At 45.1% G+C, this 18155-nt stretch overlaps 1 protein-coding gene across 6 annotated transcripts in view; it reads left to right on the plus strand.

Annotated features, from left to right (window-relative positions):
• The window catches only part of LOC139279671 (tyrosine-protein kinase Fyn-like), a 351315-nt gene that overhangs the window by 243493 nt on the left and 89667 nt on the right, over positions 1-18155 (plus strand). Inside the window, exon 1 of one of the 6 annotated variants that reach the window (XM_070898779.1) lies at positions 7089-7222. The exons of the other annotated variants lie outside the window; for them this stretch is intronic. The gene's annotated coding sequence lies outside the window, so the exon portion shown is untranslated. Of the gene's footprint in view, positions 1-7088; positions 7223-18155 lie in introns of those variants that run through there. 6 annotated transcript variants of the gene reach the window in all.

Raw genomic sequence — 18155 nt, forward strand, 5'->3', positions numbered from 1 at the left:
AAAATCTTGAAAGGTTGTGATAGAGTAAATAAGGAAACACATCCCTTTTGAGTTGTTCTGATTGGGAATGGCCGGGTGATGGAAGCCGATTCAATAATAACTTTCAAAAGAGAATTGGAGAAATGTTTGAAGAGGAAAACTGTGGGGAAAGAGCAGGAGAGTGGGACTGGTTGGATGGCTCTGTCACAGAGCCGGCACAGGCATGATGGGCCGAATGGCCATCTGTGCTGTACGGTTCTATAATCGGCAAAACCAGTAGAATGTTGAGCTACATAGCCCAAAACAGTTGAATATAAATGAGAAGGGAGTGATCATAATCTGTCGAGCTGTGGTCAGGCCACACTTTCAATACTGTCTCCAGTTATGGTCACTGAGAAACAAGAGACACACTGGAATGCTGGAGACAGTGCAGAGAAGAGCCAGGAAGCTGACCCCGAATATCAGGGGTGTGAGTCATAAGGGAAAACTGAACAACCTGGGTCTTTATCATAGAATCACAGAAATTTACAGCACGGAAGGAGGCCATTCGGCCCATCGTGTCCGCGCCGGCCGACAAAGAGCTACCCAGCCTAATCCCACTTTCCAGCTCTCGGTCCGTAGCCCTGTAGGTGACAGCACTTCAGGTGCACATCCAAGTACTTTTTAAATGTGGTGAGGGTTTCTGCCTCTACCACCCTTTCAGGCAGTGAGTTCCAGACCCCTACCACCCTCTGGGTGAAGAAATTTCCCTTCAAATCCCCTCTAAACCTCCTCCCAATTATTTTAAATCTATGCCCCTTGGTTGTTGACCCCTCTACCAAGGAAAACAGGTCCTTCCTATCCATTCTATCCAGGCCCCTCATAATTTTATACACCTCAATCCAGTCTCCCCTCAGCCTCCTCTGTTTCAAAGAAAACAGAACCAGCAACTCCAATCTTTTTTCATAGCCAAAATACACCAGCCCAGGCAACATTCTTGTAAATCTCCTCTGTACCTCTCCAGTGCAATCATATCTTTCCTGTAATGTGGTGACCAGAACTGCACGCAGTACTCCAGCTGTGGCCTAACCAGTGCTTTATACAGTTCAAGCATAACCCCCCCTGCTCTTGTGTTCCATGCCTCGACTAAAGCAAATATTCCATATGCCTTCTTAACCACTTTATCTACCTGGTCTGCTACCTTCAGCGATCTGTGGACCTGCATTCCAAGGTCCCTTTGTTTCTCTACACTTCTCAGTGTCATACTATTTAATATGTATTCCCTTGCTTCGTTGGACCTCCCCAAATGCGTTACCTCACAGTTACCCGGATTGCATTTGCCACTGTTCTGCCCACCTGACCAGTACATTGATATATTCCTGCAGTCCGCAGCTTTCTTCTTCATTATCAACCACATGGCCGATTTTAGTGTCATCTGCAAACTTAATCATATCCCCAACATTCAAGTCCAAATCATTGATATATACCACAAAAAGCAAGTGACACAGCACTGAGCCTGATCAAAAGCTTTGCAAAAATCCATATATACTACATCATACGCACTGCCCTCATCAACCCTCCTGATTACCACCTCAAAAAATTCAATCGTCAGTCAGACACGACCTTCCCTTGACACATCCATGCTGACTGTCCTTGATTAATTCATGTCTTTCCAAATGAAGATTTATCCTGACCCTCAGGACTTTTCCAATAATTTTCCCACCACTGAGGTTAGGCTGACTGGCCTGTAAGTACTTAGTCTATCCCTTTCTCCCTTTTTAAGGTTGGGGGTAATGTGCTGACATGGATTGAGAACTGGTTGGCAGACAGGAAGCAAAGAGTAGGAGTAAATGGGTACTTTTCAGAATGGCACGCAGTGACTAATGGGGTACCGCAAGGTTCTGTGCTGGGGCCCCAGCTGTTTACATTGTATATTAATGATTTAGACGAGGGGATTAAATGTAGTATCTCCAAATTTGCGGACGACATAAAGTTGGGTGGCAGTGTGACCTGCGAGGAGGATGCTATGAGGCTGCAGAGTGACTTGGATAGGTTAGGTGAGTGGGCAAATGCATGGCAGATGAAGTATAATGTGGATAAATGTGAGGTTATCCACTTTGGTGGTAAAAACAGAGAGACAGACTATTATCTGAATGATGACAGATTAGGAAAAGGGGAGGTGCAATGAGACCTGGATGCCATGGTACATCAGTCATTGAAGGTTGGCATGCAGGTACAGCAGGCGGTTAAGAAAGCAAATGGCATGTTGGCCTTCTTAGCGAGATTTGAGTACAGGGGCAGGGAGGTGTTACTACAGTTGTACAGGGCCTTGGTGAGGCCACACCTGGAGTATTGTATACAGTTTTGGTCTCCTAACTTGAGGAAGGACATTCTTGCTATTGAGGGAGTGCAGCGAAGGTTCACCAGACTGATTCCTGGGATGGCGAGACTGACATATCAAGAAAGACTGGATCAGCTGGGCGTGTATTCACTGGAGTTCAGAAGAATGAGAGTGGATCTCATAGAAACGTTTAAAATTCTGACGGGTTTAGATGCAGGAAGAATGTTCCCAATGTTAGGGAAGTCCAGAACCAGGGGTCACAGTCTAAGGATAAGGGGTAAGCCATTTAGGACCGAAATGAGGAGAAACTTCTTCACCCAGAGAGTGGTGAACCTGTGGAATTCTCTACCACAGAAAGTTGTTGAGGCCAATTCACTAAATATATTCAAAAAGGAGTTAGATGTAGTCCTTACTACTAGGGGGATCAAGGGGTATGGCGAGAAAGCAGGAATGGGGTACTGAAGTTGCATATTCAGCCATGAAGTCATTGAATGGTGGTGCAGGCTCGAAGGGCCGAATGGCCTACTCCTGCACCTATTTTCTATGTTTCCATGTTCTATGTTTCTAACATTAGCAATCTTCCAGTCTTCTAGCATTGCACCTGTAGCTAGAGAGGACTTTATTCCAGAAGCAACAGTGTGGTGATACGACAGTGGTAAAAAGGTCCCTTACAACAGACAGTGTTCTTTACTTGTTTGGGCACTTTTTTTTTGAGGGACTGAATGGGATACTCCTGCTCCTATGTTCCCTAAAAACTAATCAAAGTATGGATAGAATGACCAACATGTGAAATACACCTCCAGATAGAGTAAGAAAGAAAGACTTGCATTTATATAGCGTCTTTCACGACCATTGGATGTCTCAAAGCGCTTTACAACCAATGAAGTACTTTTTGGAGTGTAGTCACTGTTGTAATGTGGGGAACCCAGCAGCCAATTTGCGCACAGCAAGCTCCCACACAAAAGAACATAAGAATTAGGAACAGGAGTAGGCCATCTAGCCCCTCGAGCCTGCTCCGCCATTCAAAAAGATCATGGCTGATCTGGCCGTGGACTCAGCTCCACTTCCCCGCCCGCTCCCCGTAACCCTTAATTCCCTTATTGGTTAAAAATCTATCTATCTGTGACTTGAATACATTCAATGAGCTAGCCTTAGCTGCTTCCTTGGGCAGAGAATTCCACAGATTCACAACCCTCTGGGAGAAGAAATTCCTTCTCAACTCGGTTTTAAATTAGCTCCCCGTATTTTGAGGCTGTGCCCCCTAGTTCTAGTCTCCCCGACCAGTGGAAACAACCTCTCTGCCTCTATCTTGTCTACCCCTTTCATTATTTTAAATGTTTCTATAAGATCACCCCTCATCCTTCTGAACTCCAACGAGTAAAGACCCAGTCTACTCAATCTATCATCATAAGGTAACCCACTCATCTCCGGAATCAGCCTAGTCAATCGTCTCTGTACCCCCTCCAAGGCTAGTATATCCTTCAAGTAAGGTGACCAAAACTGCACACAGTACTCCAGGTGCAGCCCACCAATACCCTATACAGTTGCAGCAGGACCTCCCTGCTTTTGTACTCCATCCCTCTCGCAATGAAGGCCAACATTCCATTCGCCTTCCTGATTACCTGCTGCACCTGCAAACTAACTTTTTGGGATTCATGCACAAGGACCCCCAGGTCCCTCTGCACCGCAGCATGTTGTAATTTCTCCCCATTCAAATAATATTCCCTTTTACGTTTTTTTTTCCCAAGGTGGATGACCTCACATTTTCCGACATTGTATTCCATCTGCCAAACCTTAGCCCATTCGCTTAACCTATCTAAATCTCTTTGCAGCCTCTCTGTGTCCTCTACACAACCAGCTTTCCCACTAATCTTTGTGTCATCTGCAAATGTTGTTACACTACACTTTATCCCCTCTTCCAGGTCATCTATGTATATTGTAAACAGTTGTGGTCCCAGCACCGATCCCTATGGCACACTACTAACCACCGGTTTCCAACCCGAAAAGGACCCATTTATCCCGACTCTCTGCTTTCTGTTAGCCAGCCAATTCTCTATCCATGCTAATACATTTCCTCTGACTCCGTGTACCTTTATCTTCTGCAGTAACCTTTTGTGTGGCACCTTATCGAATGCCTTTTGGAAATCTAAATACACCACATCCATCGGTACACCTCTATCCACCATGCTCGTTATATCCTCAAAGAATTCCAGTAAATTAGTTAAACATGATTTCCCCTTCATGAATCCATGTTGCGTCTGCTTGATTGCACTATTCTTATCGAGATGTCCCGCTATTTCTTCCTTAATGATAGCTTCAAGCATTTTCCCCACTACAGATGTTAAACTAACCAGCCTATAGTTACCTGCCTTTTGTCTGCCCCCTTTTTTAAACAGAGGCGTTACATTAGCTGCTTTCCAATCCGCTGGTACCTCCCCAGAGTCCAGAGAATTTTGGTAGATTATAACGAATGCATCTGCTATAACTTCCGCCATCTCTTTTAATACCCTGGGATGCATTTCATCAGGACCAGGGGACTTGTCTACCTTGAGTCCCATTAGCCTGTCCAGCACTACCTCCCTAGTGATAGTGATTGTCTCAAGGTCCTCCCTTCCCACATTCCCGTGACCAGCAATTTTTGCCATGGTTTTTGTATCTTCCACTGTGAAGACCGAAGCAAAATAATTGTTTGCGGTCTCAGCCATTTCCACATTTCCCATTATTAAATCCCCCTTCTCATCTTCTAAGGGACCAACATTTACTTTAGTCACTCTTTATATATCGGTAAAAGCTTTTACTATCTGTTTTTATGTTTTGCGCAAGTTTACTTTCGTAATCTATCTTTCCTTTCTTTATTGCTTTCTTAGTCATTCTTTGCTGTCGTTTAAAATTTTCCCAATCTTCTAGTTTCCCACTAACCTTGGACACCTTATATGCATTGGTTTTTAATTTGATACTCTCCTTTATTTCCTTGGTTATCCACGGCTGGTTATCCCTTCTCTGACCGCCCTTCTTTTTTACTGGAATATATTTTTGTTGAGCACTATGAAAGAGCTCCTTAAAAGTCCTCCACTGTTCCTCAATTGTGCCACCGTTTAGTCTGTGTTCCCAGTCTACTTTAGCCAACTCTGCCCTCATCCCACTGTAGTCCCCTTTGTTTAAGCATAGTACGCTCGTTTGAGAAACTACTTCCTCACCCTCAATCTGTATTATAAATTCAACCAAAATGAGAGGATCTTTTACAAGGAGATGGTTTATTATTCCTGTCTCATTACACAGGACCAGATCTAAGATAGCTTGCTCCCTTGTAGGTTCTGTAACATACTGTTCTAAGAAACAATCCCGTATGCATTCTATGAAATCCTCCTCCAGGCTACCCCATGTGATTTGATTTGACCAATCAATATGTAGGTTAAAATCCCCCATGATTACTGCCGTTTCTTTTTCACATGCCTCCATTATTCCCTTGATTATTGTCCGCCCCACCGTGAAGTTATTATTTGGGGGCCTATAAACTACGCCCACCAGTGACTTTTTCCCCTTACTATCTCTAATCTCCACCCACAATGATTCAACATTTTGTTCATTAGAGCCAATATCGTCTCTCACAACTGCCCTGATATCATCCTTTATTAACAGAGCTACCCCACCTCCTTTCCCTTCTTGTCTATCTTTCCGAATTGTCAGATACCCCTGTATGTTTAATTCCCAGTCTTGGCCACCCTGCAACCACGTTTCTGTAATGGCCACCAAATCATACCCATTTGTAATGATTTGTGCCGTCAACTCATTTACTTTATTTTGAATGCTGCGTGCGTTTAGGTCGAGTGTTTTAATACTAGTTTTTAAACTATGATTTTTAGTTTTGAACCCTCCTGCAGCCCCTTTATATTCATACATATTGTCCCTTCCTATCACCTTGTGATTTACACTTACCCCAGTGCTACTCTGCTCTGTTGCCTCCTGCCTTTTGCATTCGTTCTTGGGGTTCTGTTCATCTGAGCTCTCCCCCACTCTAACTAGCTCAGAGCCCTCTCCTGGGTTCCGAATACTCCTCGCATTGAGGCACCGAGCTTTCATGCTTGCCTTTTTATTGCACTTTGACCCTTTAGAATTTTGCTGTACAGTGGCCCTTTTTGTTTTTTGCCTTGGTTTCTCTGCCCTCCACTTTTACTCATCTCCTTTCTGTCTTTTCCTTCTGTCTCCATTTTGTTTCCCTCTGTCTCCCTGCATTGGTTCCCATCCCCCTGCCATATTAGTTTAACTCCTCCCCAACAGCACTAGCAAACACTCCCCCAAGGACATTGGTTCCGGTCCTTACCAGGTGCAGACCATCCGGTTTGTACTGGTCCCACCTCCCCCAGAACCGGTTCCAATGTCCCAGGAATTTGAATCCCTCCCTGCTGCACCACTGCTCAAGCCACGTATTCATCTGAGCTATCCTGCGATTCCTACTCTGGCTCGCATGTGGCACTGGTAGCAATCCCGAGATTACTACTTTTGAAGTCCTACTTTTTAATTTAGCTCCTAGCTCCTTAAATTCGTCTCGTAGGACCTCATCCCTTTTTTTTACCAATATCGTTGGTACCTTTATGCACCATGACAACTGGCTGTTCACCCTCCCTTTTCAGAATGTCCTGCACCTGCTCCGAGACATCCTTGACCCTTGCACACACAGCAATGTGATAATGACCAGATAATCTGTTTTAGTGATGTTGATTGAGGGATAAATATTGGCCCCAGGACACCGGAGATAACTCCCCTGCTCTTCTTTGAAATAGTGCCGTGGGATCTTTTACATCCACCTGAGAGAGCAGACGGGGCCTCGGTTTAACGTCTCATCCGAAAGACGGCATCTCCAACACTGCACTGGGAGTGTCAGCCTAAATTCTTTCTTTGAACCCACAATCTTCTGACTTTGAGGCAAGTATGCTGCCACTGAGCCACAGGAGAGAAAAACTCTCGAATCATTGACAAAGCAATTGGATGTTAGAACGGGAAACTTTACGATGCTTCTGAATGGATGAATTAAGATGGGCCTTCCTCATTCCTCATTCATAAATGCCTTTTGATCAATGGCATGAGGACCACCTTTTGATTATACAATCATAGAAAATTACGACACAGAAGGAGGCCATTTTGGTCCATCGTTTCCACGCTGGTCGAAAAAGAGCTACCCAGCCTAATCCCACTTTCCAGCTCTCGGTCCGTAGCCCTGTAGGTTACGGCGCTTCAAGTGCACATCCAGGTACTTTTTAAATGTGGTGAGGGTTTCTGCCTCTACCACCCTTTCAGGCAGTGAGTTCCAGACCCCCACCACCCTCTGGGTGAAAAAAGTTCTCCTCATCTCCCCTCTCATCCTTCTACCAATTACTTTCAATCTATGCCCCCTGGTTATTGATCCGTCTGCTAAGGGAAACAGGTCCTTCCTATCCATTCTATCCAGGCCCCTCATAATTTTATACAACTCAATAAGGTCTCCCCTCAGCCTCCTTTGTTCCAAGGAAAACAACCCCAGCCTATCCAATCTTTCCTCATCGTTAAAGTTTTCCAGTCCAGGCAACATCCTGGTAAATTGCCTCTGCACCCTCTCTAGTGCGATCACATCATTAAACGGCAGGCCGAGCCGCAGGCTCCAGCATGAGATCCGATATTTAAAACGCTGCACTGACTTCCGTTCAAACCAGCATATTGGCCAAATTTAGTTTGTTCTTGGTCAAAATGCTAAATGGAGCAGCGGAAAGTTCCCTATCGCAATCGTAAAATCTGCGAGATAAGTAAAACTCCATCCTCTCCCTGACACACACTTCCTGTGAGCTGATCACAGGGAACTGTCAGCTGTGGCTCAGTGGGCAGCACTCTCGCCTCTGAGTCCGAGGGTTGAGGGTACAAGTCCCACTCCAGGAACTTGAGCACATAAATCCAGGCTGACACTCCCAGTGCAGTGCTGAGGGAGTGCTGCACTGTTGGAGGTGCCGTCTTTTGGATGAGACATTAAACCGAGGCCCCGTCTGCTCTCTCAGGTGGGTGTAAAGATCCCATGGCACTATTTCGAAGGAGAGCAGGAGAGTTATCCCCGGTGTCCTGGGGCCAATATTTATTCCTCAATCAACATCACTAAAACAGATTATCTGGTCATTATCACATTGCTGTGTGTGGGAGCTTGCTGTGTGCAAATTGACTGCTGCGTTTCCCACATTACAACAGTGACTACACTCCAAAAAGTACTTCATTGGCTGTAAAGCGCGGTGAGACGTCCAGTGGTTGTGAAAGGCGCTATATAAATGCAAGTCTTTCTTTTAACATCCAATATTGACTACTTAGTCTGGGTCTGCTGTACCCCTTACCGCACCCACTTGGTTGTAGGAGAAAATCCATCAGTGGGGATGGTGGGTGGGCGGGGACATTGGAGAGAAACCATGTGTTTTTAAAAAATGCCTGTCTTGAGATTGAAGTTAAAAGCTGCTTGCCTTTAGCATTGAGTGACAGTGCGACACTTGACTGAAGTTGGGTAATTGCTCCATAATCGCAAGCACTAAGCATCCTGCAAGTGAATTCCGAGTGAATTCACAGCCACGCTAATGAAGAAAAATGGAGCGAATTGGAGAGAATTGCCTGAAAGTGTGTATGTCTTGCTGGGCGGTCCTGTCACTGCAAATGAGGAATGGGGAGTGGGAGATGGAGGGTTTATACATCGTCACAAAGGATCCGAACCCATTAAAAACCACTTCTGCACTTTTACAACAAAACCAGATATGAGAACAGGCAAGGTGGAGGAACTATTCGAAAGATACTGTATGTTTTAGTAATACTATTTAATTGAGTAAATTTCCTCAATTGTACTTGATACAATGGAGCTTGGCAAATTGGCAGAACATTGGATTTCTAGCTGTTCAAAGCATTTAGAAAATCTCTCTGTATCCAGAATCATTCTCTCCGTGTATTAAATAATAAGATAGCAGGTGCAGCCAGAGACAGCTGTAATAAGTTAATTTCAGGTCGTAGTTTGGAGTATAGAAAGACTTTGAGAATTTTGTTTCAGAAGTGTTTCAGGGATGTGGGCTTTGCTTGCAAGGCCGGCATTTATTTGCCCCTTGAGAAGGGAACCTTCCTGAATTGCTAAAGTCCATGATACTTCTTTGTCGGGGTTTGATACAGTGTCTCGCTGGGCCATGTAAGAGTCAACCACATTGCTGTGGGTCTGGAGTAACCTATAGGCCAGACCGGGTAAGGGTGGCAGATTTCCTTCCCTGAAGGACATTGGTGAACCTGATTGGCTTTTTCTGATAATCCAGTGTTTCTCTCGTGTCTGCCCTCACAGTTGGATGTAAAAGATCCCATGGCACTATTTTGAAGAAGAGCAGGGGAGTTATCCCCGGTGTCCTGGGGCCAATATTTATCCCTCAATCAACATCACTAAAACAGATTATCGGGTCATTATCACATTGCTGTGTGTGGGAGCTTGCTGTGCGTAAATTGGCTGCCGCATTTCCCACATTACAACAGTGACTACACTCCAAAATTACTTAATTGGCTGTAAAGCGTTTTGAGACGTCCAGTGGTCATGAAAGGTATTCAAGATGCAAGTCTTATTTTCTTTCAAAATGTGCTGTCTAAAATAGGGAAATTCACCCCCTCCTCCATGTTAGATATTGGTAAAACGTTAAAGATAATCTAGTTATTTGTAAAGACATGGAAAGCATATATTAATTATATTACAATGATAGAAATGTTGTTGCAGGAGGAGGTCATGCAGCCCATTGGGCCTCTGCTATTGCTGATCCCACATTCTAATCCCATTTTCCTGATCTTTCCCATATTCTAATATTTATCTTCAAGTGTTTCTCTCGTGATTGCTTCAGCTTCCATAGCCACTTGTAAACAAAATCATCTAAGGTATCCCTTTATGCTTCTCGTGCTAATCCTGAGTTTGTGCTCCTTGTTGTTGATTCATTGGCCATGATTATTATGCTTCATGTATTGTGCAAAGGTATAGAATAAAAGGGACATGCCTGTGAATTATAAGACTGTAACGTAATTGAGGGGTCCAGGTAACCTTAGTCTGAGTGGTATGTGATGGTCAGCTCATCTCCCCAAGTATCTCCTCCAATTCTGGCCTCTTGTTCATCCCAATTTCCATCGCTCCGCCATTGGTGGCAGTGCCTTCAGCTGCCTGGGCCTTAAATCCTTCCCTAAATCTCTGCCTCATTTAAGACGCTCCTTAAAACCTACCTCTTTGACCAAGCTATTCCGTCAGATGAACAAAAGCTTGGTCAATGTTCGTCAAGGTTCTTCAAAGTATCGTTATTAAACAAAATTTGACACCGTTCCTTCAGCTGCCTGGGCCCCAAGCTCTGGAACTCCCTCCCTGAACCTCTCCACCTCTCCGCCTCTCCACCTCTCTCTCCTCCTTTTGGATGCTCCTTAAAACCTCCCTCTCTGACCTAATATCTCCTCACGTGGCTCAGCGTCAAGTCGCTCCTGTGAAGAACCTGGGGACGTTTACAATATTAAAGGCGCTATATAAATGCAACTTGTTGTAATATATCTTGTGCTGACAAAGTATTTACTTGCCAAATATAATGCCTTTAGTTCTCCTCCTCAGTAGAACATTTCTTCCTGTGTCAGTGTGAGCTATTTAATTTTCCACGCTATTCAGCTATCTTTGCAACCTGTGAAATGGAATTGCCAGTGTATAGGGGATAAATGTCCCACGTTCACTATTTGTATAAAACCCACAAATGGTTTCTTTAAACTCGCATCATAATGGAACAGTGGAAATCTTTTCCCTTGGTGTCAAATTATTGTCAGTTTTGTGCAGCTGACAGATGCAGCCTTGAGGAACTGTCTGGAGACACCTCCACGGCATTTAATTAGGGCCCTCGTAGCATAAAGAACAAGGGGACATTCTCCCCATTAATCCAAGCTGAATTCAAACCTATGCCCCAGGGATTAAAGGAGCTCTGCTGTAACCTACTATACCAAATGCTTTACGCATTAAACATTTTTACACCATAATAGGTATTCAGAGTGAAGTTTTACTTGCTGTGATTGAAACATCCTGTAGGTCTGTACAAACCTGGTGTTCAGCACCAAATATTTAAAGATAATTGGTGCTAATATATTAAAAAGTCTCCATTTTCAAGACTGAATATTTTTAGCTTCAGCCATGACTCAGTGGGCAGCTCTCTCTCTCTCGCCTCTGGGTCAGAAGGTTGTGGGTTCAGGTCCCACTCCAGGGACTTGAGCACATAAATCTAGGCTGACACTCCCAGTGCAGTGCTGAGGGAGTGCCGCACTGTCGGAGGTGCTGTCTTTCGGATGAGACATTAAACCGAGGCCCCGTCTGCTCTCTCAGGTGGATGTAAAAGATCCCATGGCACTATTTTGAAGAAGAGCAGGGGAGTTATCCCCGGTGTCCTGGGGCCAATATTTATCCCTCAAACAACATCGCTAAAACAGATTATCAGGTCATTACCACATTGCTGTTTTGTGGGAGCTTGCTGTGCACAAATTGGCTGCTGCGTTTGCCACATTACAACAGTGACTACACTTCAAATGTATTTCATTGTCTGTAAAGCGCTTTGAGACGTCCGGTGGTCATGAAAGGCGCTATATAAATGCAAGTCTTTGAGATTGGCTTTGTTGCTGAAGTTCTTTCTCTTACATTACCCGGGATTGGCTGGTTAATCAGTCTCCAACCAACCCACGATGATTACACTTCAGAGAAAATGGCAAAAGATGCCAAAAGTCTTGATGATTGTGTTTATTTATTGTTTAAATGCCAGAGAAAGATAAATTGAGCATTGTGTGTCAGAGGATGTGAATTTTCCCGGTGACGGGGCTGGGGACAGAAGCTTACACTGCTGAAAGCGCCAAATCCCAGCACATGAAGCGCGATCATTGTTTCAGGGTTAATTTTGACGGAAGCATAGTAGCGTGGGGCTCGGCTAAAAGCTTGGCCATTGCAGCTTCCATCTGGCGCAGGGAGAGGAGGCTAGGTGTAACGATTAATCATAGGTAATGTGGGGCTGATCGTCGCTCAGTGAGCAGGCAAAGCTTCTCGACAGACACAGCAAGGTCTTTTGGGAAACCGCTATTGAATTAAAGGTTCGGTTTCTCCTCCTGAGCACTTACGGGGAATGTACTCCGAGAAGGTTCACCAGGTGGATTCCTGAGATGAAGGGGTCGTCTCATGAGGAAAGGTTGAGTAGGTTGGGCCTATACTCATTGGAGTTTAGAAGAATGAGAGGTGATCTTATGGAAACACAAAATTCTGAGGGGCTTGAAAGGGTAGATGCAGAGAGGATGTTTCCCCTCGTGGGGGAACCTAGAACTAGGGAGCATAGTTTCAGAATAAGGGGTCGCCCATTTAAAAAGATGATGAGGAGGAATTTCTTCTCTCGGAGGGCTGTAAATCTGTGGAATTCTCTGCCCCAGAGAGCTGTGGAGGCTGGGACATTGAATATATTTAAGGTGGAGATAGACAGATTTTTGAACGATAAGGGAGTCGCGGGTTATGGGGAGCGGGCAGGGAAGTGGAGCTGAGTCCATGATCAGATCAGCCATGATCTTATTGAATGGCGGAGCAGGCTCGAGGGGCCGAATGGCCGACTCCTGCTATTTCTTATAATGCCCATGGAAAAAAAATCTTTAAATCAGAACTGCCCCGTTGCCCACCACTGCCTTCTCCTCACATGCATTAAAGGTTGTCAGCGTAAATTATACCTTCCAGCAAAATGTGTAATGATGTCAGCTGATTCATGGCTTTGCTTTGGTTTGATGCTTACAATTTATTAGCAATTTTACAATCTGCAATGAATGCTTACTTAATTGAGGGGAAGGCACAGAATTGTTTGGACTAATGTGAGGCTAATAGCTTTGCAGCACACTGATGTTTCTTTCCGATCCTGAATGACATGGTCCTCTACTGCAGCCTCATGAAATACTGACGTTGCCAGCCTTTGCCACGGCCAGAACCGAGGCGGATCAGGTTAGGTTCAGAGGGAAGGAGTTTAGCTTTAATGTCAGCTGTGGCTCAGTGGGCAGCACTCTCGCCTCTGAGTCAGAAGGTTGTGGGTTCAAGTCCAGGGATTTCAGCACAAAACTCCAGGCTGACAACTCCCAGTGCAGTGCTGAGGGAACGCTGCACTGTCGGAGGTACCGTCTTTCAGATTAGGAAAAGGGGAGGCGCAACGAGACCTGGGTGTCATGGTACATCAGTCATTGAAAGTTGGCATGCAGGTACAGCAGGCGGTGAAGAAGGCAAATGGTATGTTGGCCTTCATAGCTAGGGGATTTGAGTATAGGAGCAGGGAGGTCTTACTGCAGTTGTACAGGGCCTTGGTGAGACCACACCTTGAATATTGTAAACATAGAAAATAGGTGCAGGAGCAGGCCATTTGACTCTTCGAGCCTGCACCACCATTCAATATGATCATGGCTGTTCATTTTTGCAACTTTAGTCCCCTATTCCTGCTTTCTCGCCATACCTGTTGATCCCTTTAGCCGTAAGGGCCACATCTAACTCCCTTTTGAATATATCTAACGAACTGGCCTCAACAACTTTCTGTGGTAGAGAATTCCACAGGTTCACAATTCTCTGAGTGAAGAAGTTTCTCCTCATCTCGGTCCTAAATGGCTTACCCCTTATCCTTAGACTGTGTCCCCTGGTTCTGGACTTCCCCAACATCGGGAACATTCTTCTTGCATCTAACCTGTCCAATCCTATCAGAATTTTATATGTTTCTATGAGATCCCCTCTCATTCTTCTAAATTCCAGTGAATATAAGCCTAGTCGATCCAGTCTTTCTTCATATGTCAGTCCTGCCATCCCGGGAATCTTCGCTGCACTCCCTCAATAGCAAGAATGTCCTTCCTCAGATTAGGAGACCAAAACTGTGCACCGGATTAGGGTCCTGAACTTAAAGTTTTTGGTTTAAAAACAGAAAATGCTGGAAATACTCAGCGGGTTAGACAGCATCTGTGGCGAGAGAGAAACAGAGTTAACGTTTCAGGTCGATGACCTTTCGTCAGAACATGTTTTGCTGTTTTGTTTGTTTCTTTGAGCAGCTCAGCAGTTATAATCAAAAAACAGACGTTGAGTTCAGAATATGTGGCAACATTACCTACAAAGCATTAAATGCTTTAGGGCAGAAATTTGGAGTGTTTGCGCCTCTCGTTAGCGTTGTTGGGGAGAGAGGGAGAGGGGGTTTAAAAAACAACGTCATCATCCACATGCACGACCCGTGTTTGGCCCGGAGTGAATATTTGGGAGCGCCACGTGAAGCTGTAACGGGTGTGGACAGTGCCAGCGTCAGGCGTTACATACTGGGCTGTTGGCCGCTTCCGGGGCGACATTTAGACAGAAAAAAAAATCGGCCGACTTACTGGTGTGTGCCGCGATCCTGCTGCCTGGCACTACGCTCGAGTGCTGGGCTGATGTCACGGCTCCCCACTCCCCAAAGGTCCAGGGACAGACCGGCAGAGTCACAGCTTGGCCCTCCCCTTTAACGAAGGGGTGGGTCCTGTCCAGCCAGCAGCACGACACGTCCCAGCGCTAGTACTGCGCCCCTCTCGGATTGCTTCCGCCTCGCTCACGCCCCACAGGGCAAGTGGAGGCCGATATTTTACACTCCACTTCCTCTTGGAGGCGGCTGCCTATGTTTAGGTTGCAGGGCGGGATTTCTCCCTCCTCACAGCTGTTAGTGCCCCCAAACTAGAGGCGACGCAATTCCCCCCTCCCCCTCCCTGTCTTCCAAATGCTGCCAGGCCCAAGTCCACATCCAGTGAAGTGATCTCCTCACCGGACGGGATACCTCTTTCTGCAAGATGTCATGTCACATTATTCCAGTCTTTTATGTCGACCAGTAAAGTTCTGAGAGATTCTTCTGTCCTGGGCAAAGGGCAGGTTGGGGCTAATGCACAAACTGGCAACAACATCTTTCTAAGCATTAAAATAAAACGGACAGGAAATAGATGACAGCTGGCATGAAAACGGATCGAGAGTCAGGGAGATATTACGAGATTTGTTGGATTCACATGTGGATTCACCTGGAGCACTGTGAGCAGTTCTGGGCCCACACCTGGAGCACGGTGAGCAGTTCTGGGCATCACACCTTAGGGAGGAGTGCAGCATGGGTTTACCAGAATAGTACCTGGACTGCAAGGGTTAAGTTACAAGAAGAGATTGCACAAATTCGAGTTGTATTCCTTAGAATTTAGAAGGTTAAGGGATGATCTGATCGAATTTTTCAAAATATTAATGGGGGAACAGATAGGGTAGATAGAGAGGAACTACTCCTGCTGGTTGGGGAGTCTAGGACTAGGGGGCAAAGTCTAAAAGTTAGAGCCAGACCTTCCAGGAATGAAATTAGAAAACACTTCTACACTCAGAGGGAAGTAGAAGTTTGGAACTCTCTTTCGCAAACGGCATTTGATGCTGGGTCAATTGTTAATTTTAAATCTGAGATTGATAGCTTTCTGTTAGCCAAAGGTATTCAGAGATATGGGCCTAAGCAGATCATCTCATTGAATGGTGGAGCAGGCTCGAGGGGCTGAAGTTGTACAGGGTCTTGGTGAGACCACACCTTGAGTATTGTGTGCAGTTTTGGTCTCCTAATCTGAGGAGGGACCTGCTTGCAGTTGAGGGAGTGCAGCGAAGGTTCACCAGACTGATTCCTGGAATGACAGGACTGACTTATGAGGAGAGACTGGATCGGCTCAGCTTATACTCACTGGAATTTAGATGAATGAGAGGGGATCTCGTGGAAATGTATAGAATTCTGGCGGGGCTGAACAGGTTGGATGTGGGGGGAGTGTTACCAATGTTGGGGAAGTCCAGAACCAGGGGACACAGTCTAGGAATAAGGGGTAAGCCATGTAGGACCGAGATGAGGGGAGACTTTTTCACCCAGAGAATTGTGAACCTGTGGAATTCTCTGCCACAGAAAGTTGTTGAGTCCAGTTCGTTGGATATATTCAAAAGGGAGTTAGATGTGGCCGTTATGGCTAAAGGGATCAAGGGGTATGGAGAGAAGGCTGGGGTGGGATACTGAGGTTGAATGATCAGCCATGATCATATTGAATGGCGGTGCAGGCTCGAAGGGCCGAATGGCCTGCTCTTGCACCTATTTTCTATGTTTCTATGAACTTCCTCCTCCTGTTCCGATGTTCCTAGGAAGAGTGTATAGAGATTTGGGGGTTGAGGGGTTTGTATAATCTGAGCTGGTCACAGATGGCCAGTGGCAGGAGTGAGCTTGATGGACCTAAAGGGTCCATTCTTGTTCCAAGTGTTTGTGTGTGCTAGTGCTAAACATAGAAAATAGGAGCAGTAGTAGGCCATTCGGCCCCTCGAATCTGTACCGCCATTCAGTGTGATCATGGCTGGTCCTCCATCTCAACACCATCCTCCCGCTTTCTCCCCACACCCTTTGATCAATGGTGAATTGAAAGTGAAACACAGCAATAAAACCTAACAATTACACTTCATACTTTAAGGTGGACTTTCAACTCCCCGGATATGCAGCACAATTAAACCCCAAAAGTTTAAAAAAAGATCATTGTTTCCCAAAGAAAAACCAAAATAAAAGCACTGCACGGGTCGGGTATTTCTCCACTTGTTGTGAATATGATCAATGATGATCTGGTTGGTGGATGCAGGAAAAAACATTAGTTTCTGTTTCCTCGAAGGTTCAATGAGAGGTGGTCTCACTGAAACATATCAGATTCTGAGGGGGGTTGGCAGGGTAGATGCCGAGAGACTGACTGGGGAGTCTAGCACCAGGGGGCACAGTCTCAGGATAAGGGGTCGGCCATTGAGGACTGACCTGAGGAGGAATTTCTTCATTCGGAGGGTGGTGAATTAGTAAGTGTCCATTGGAATTTTCGACTAACCTGAGCTCATTCACAATGTGTACACTGTGCAAAAGGGAAGAATTGATGCTGAATTTGTACAAGACATTGAAGAGGCCACAGTTGAAGCGCTCTCTCTGGGCACCTAGTTGTAAAGCAAAGGAGATAATGCTGAGAGGTTGAGCAGGTTGGGCCTGTACTCATTGGAGTTTAGAAGACTGAGAGGTGATCTTATTGAAACGTATAAGATTCTGAGGGGGCTTGACAGGGTAGATGCAGAGAGGATAGTGGGGGAATCTAGAACTAGGGATATAGGGCACAAATTTGCCCAGGAGTTGCTCCGTTTTTTTTTGGAGCAACTTGATTTTTCTGGAGTATCTTAAAAATCCCCATTCTGCCATTTAATTTGCGCCAGTGTAAGTGAGTTAGTTAGGATTTTTTTTGTTTAGTTTTTTTCAAAAGGGGGTGTTACCAGCCACCTATGCCTGTTTTGGCCATTTAAGCCAGTTTGACAGTTAATAGTTACTCCAAACTAACTTAGGCCAGTGTATGTGGCCACTTGTGGCCACACAGAAAACCCTCGCAGAGAGTTAAGAAATCAGCACAGGTAGGTACATCGGAGGCCGGCAGAATTTAATGACTTGACTAAAGAATGTGAATAATCAAACAGCTGTACAGGACTGACAAACTTCGCAAAGATAATTTACTACACAACAGAAGCATTCATGGAAGCTTAAACTACAAAAATAAAAGAAGTAAAGAGACAAAACATGTTTACATAATTTTATCAACCTATCCAAATAAAAAATACAAGTACCTCCTGCTCGTAATTCTTCTGTTCTCCCAGCCACCTCAGCTCACCCACCATCATCGAAATAGTTTATACCATAGAGCCAGGAAGTGTACTCTTTGTTTTATGATTTAAATATTTTGAAAATTCAAGCAAAATTATTCCACCAAATCTAATTCAAAAATTGATTATAATGTAGTTGAAAGTATTTTC

This window comes from Pristiophorus japonicus, chromosome 14, assembly GCF_044704955.1.
Source record: "Pristiophorus japonicus isolate sPriJap1 chromosome 14, sPriJap1.hap1, whole genome shotgun sequence".
NCBI lineage: Eukaryota > Metazoa > Chordata > Chondrichthyes > Pristiophoridae > Pristiophorus > Pristiophorus japonicus.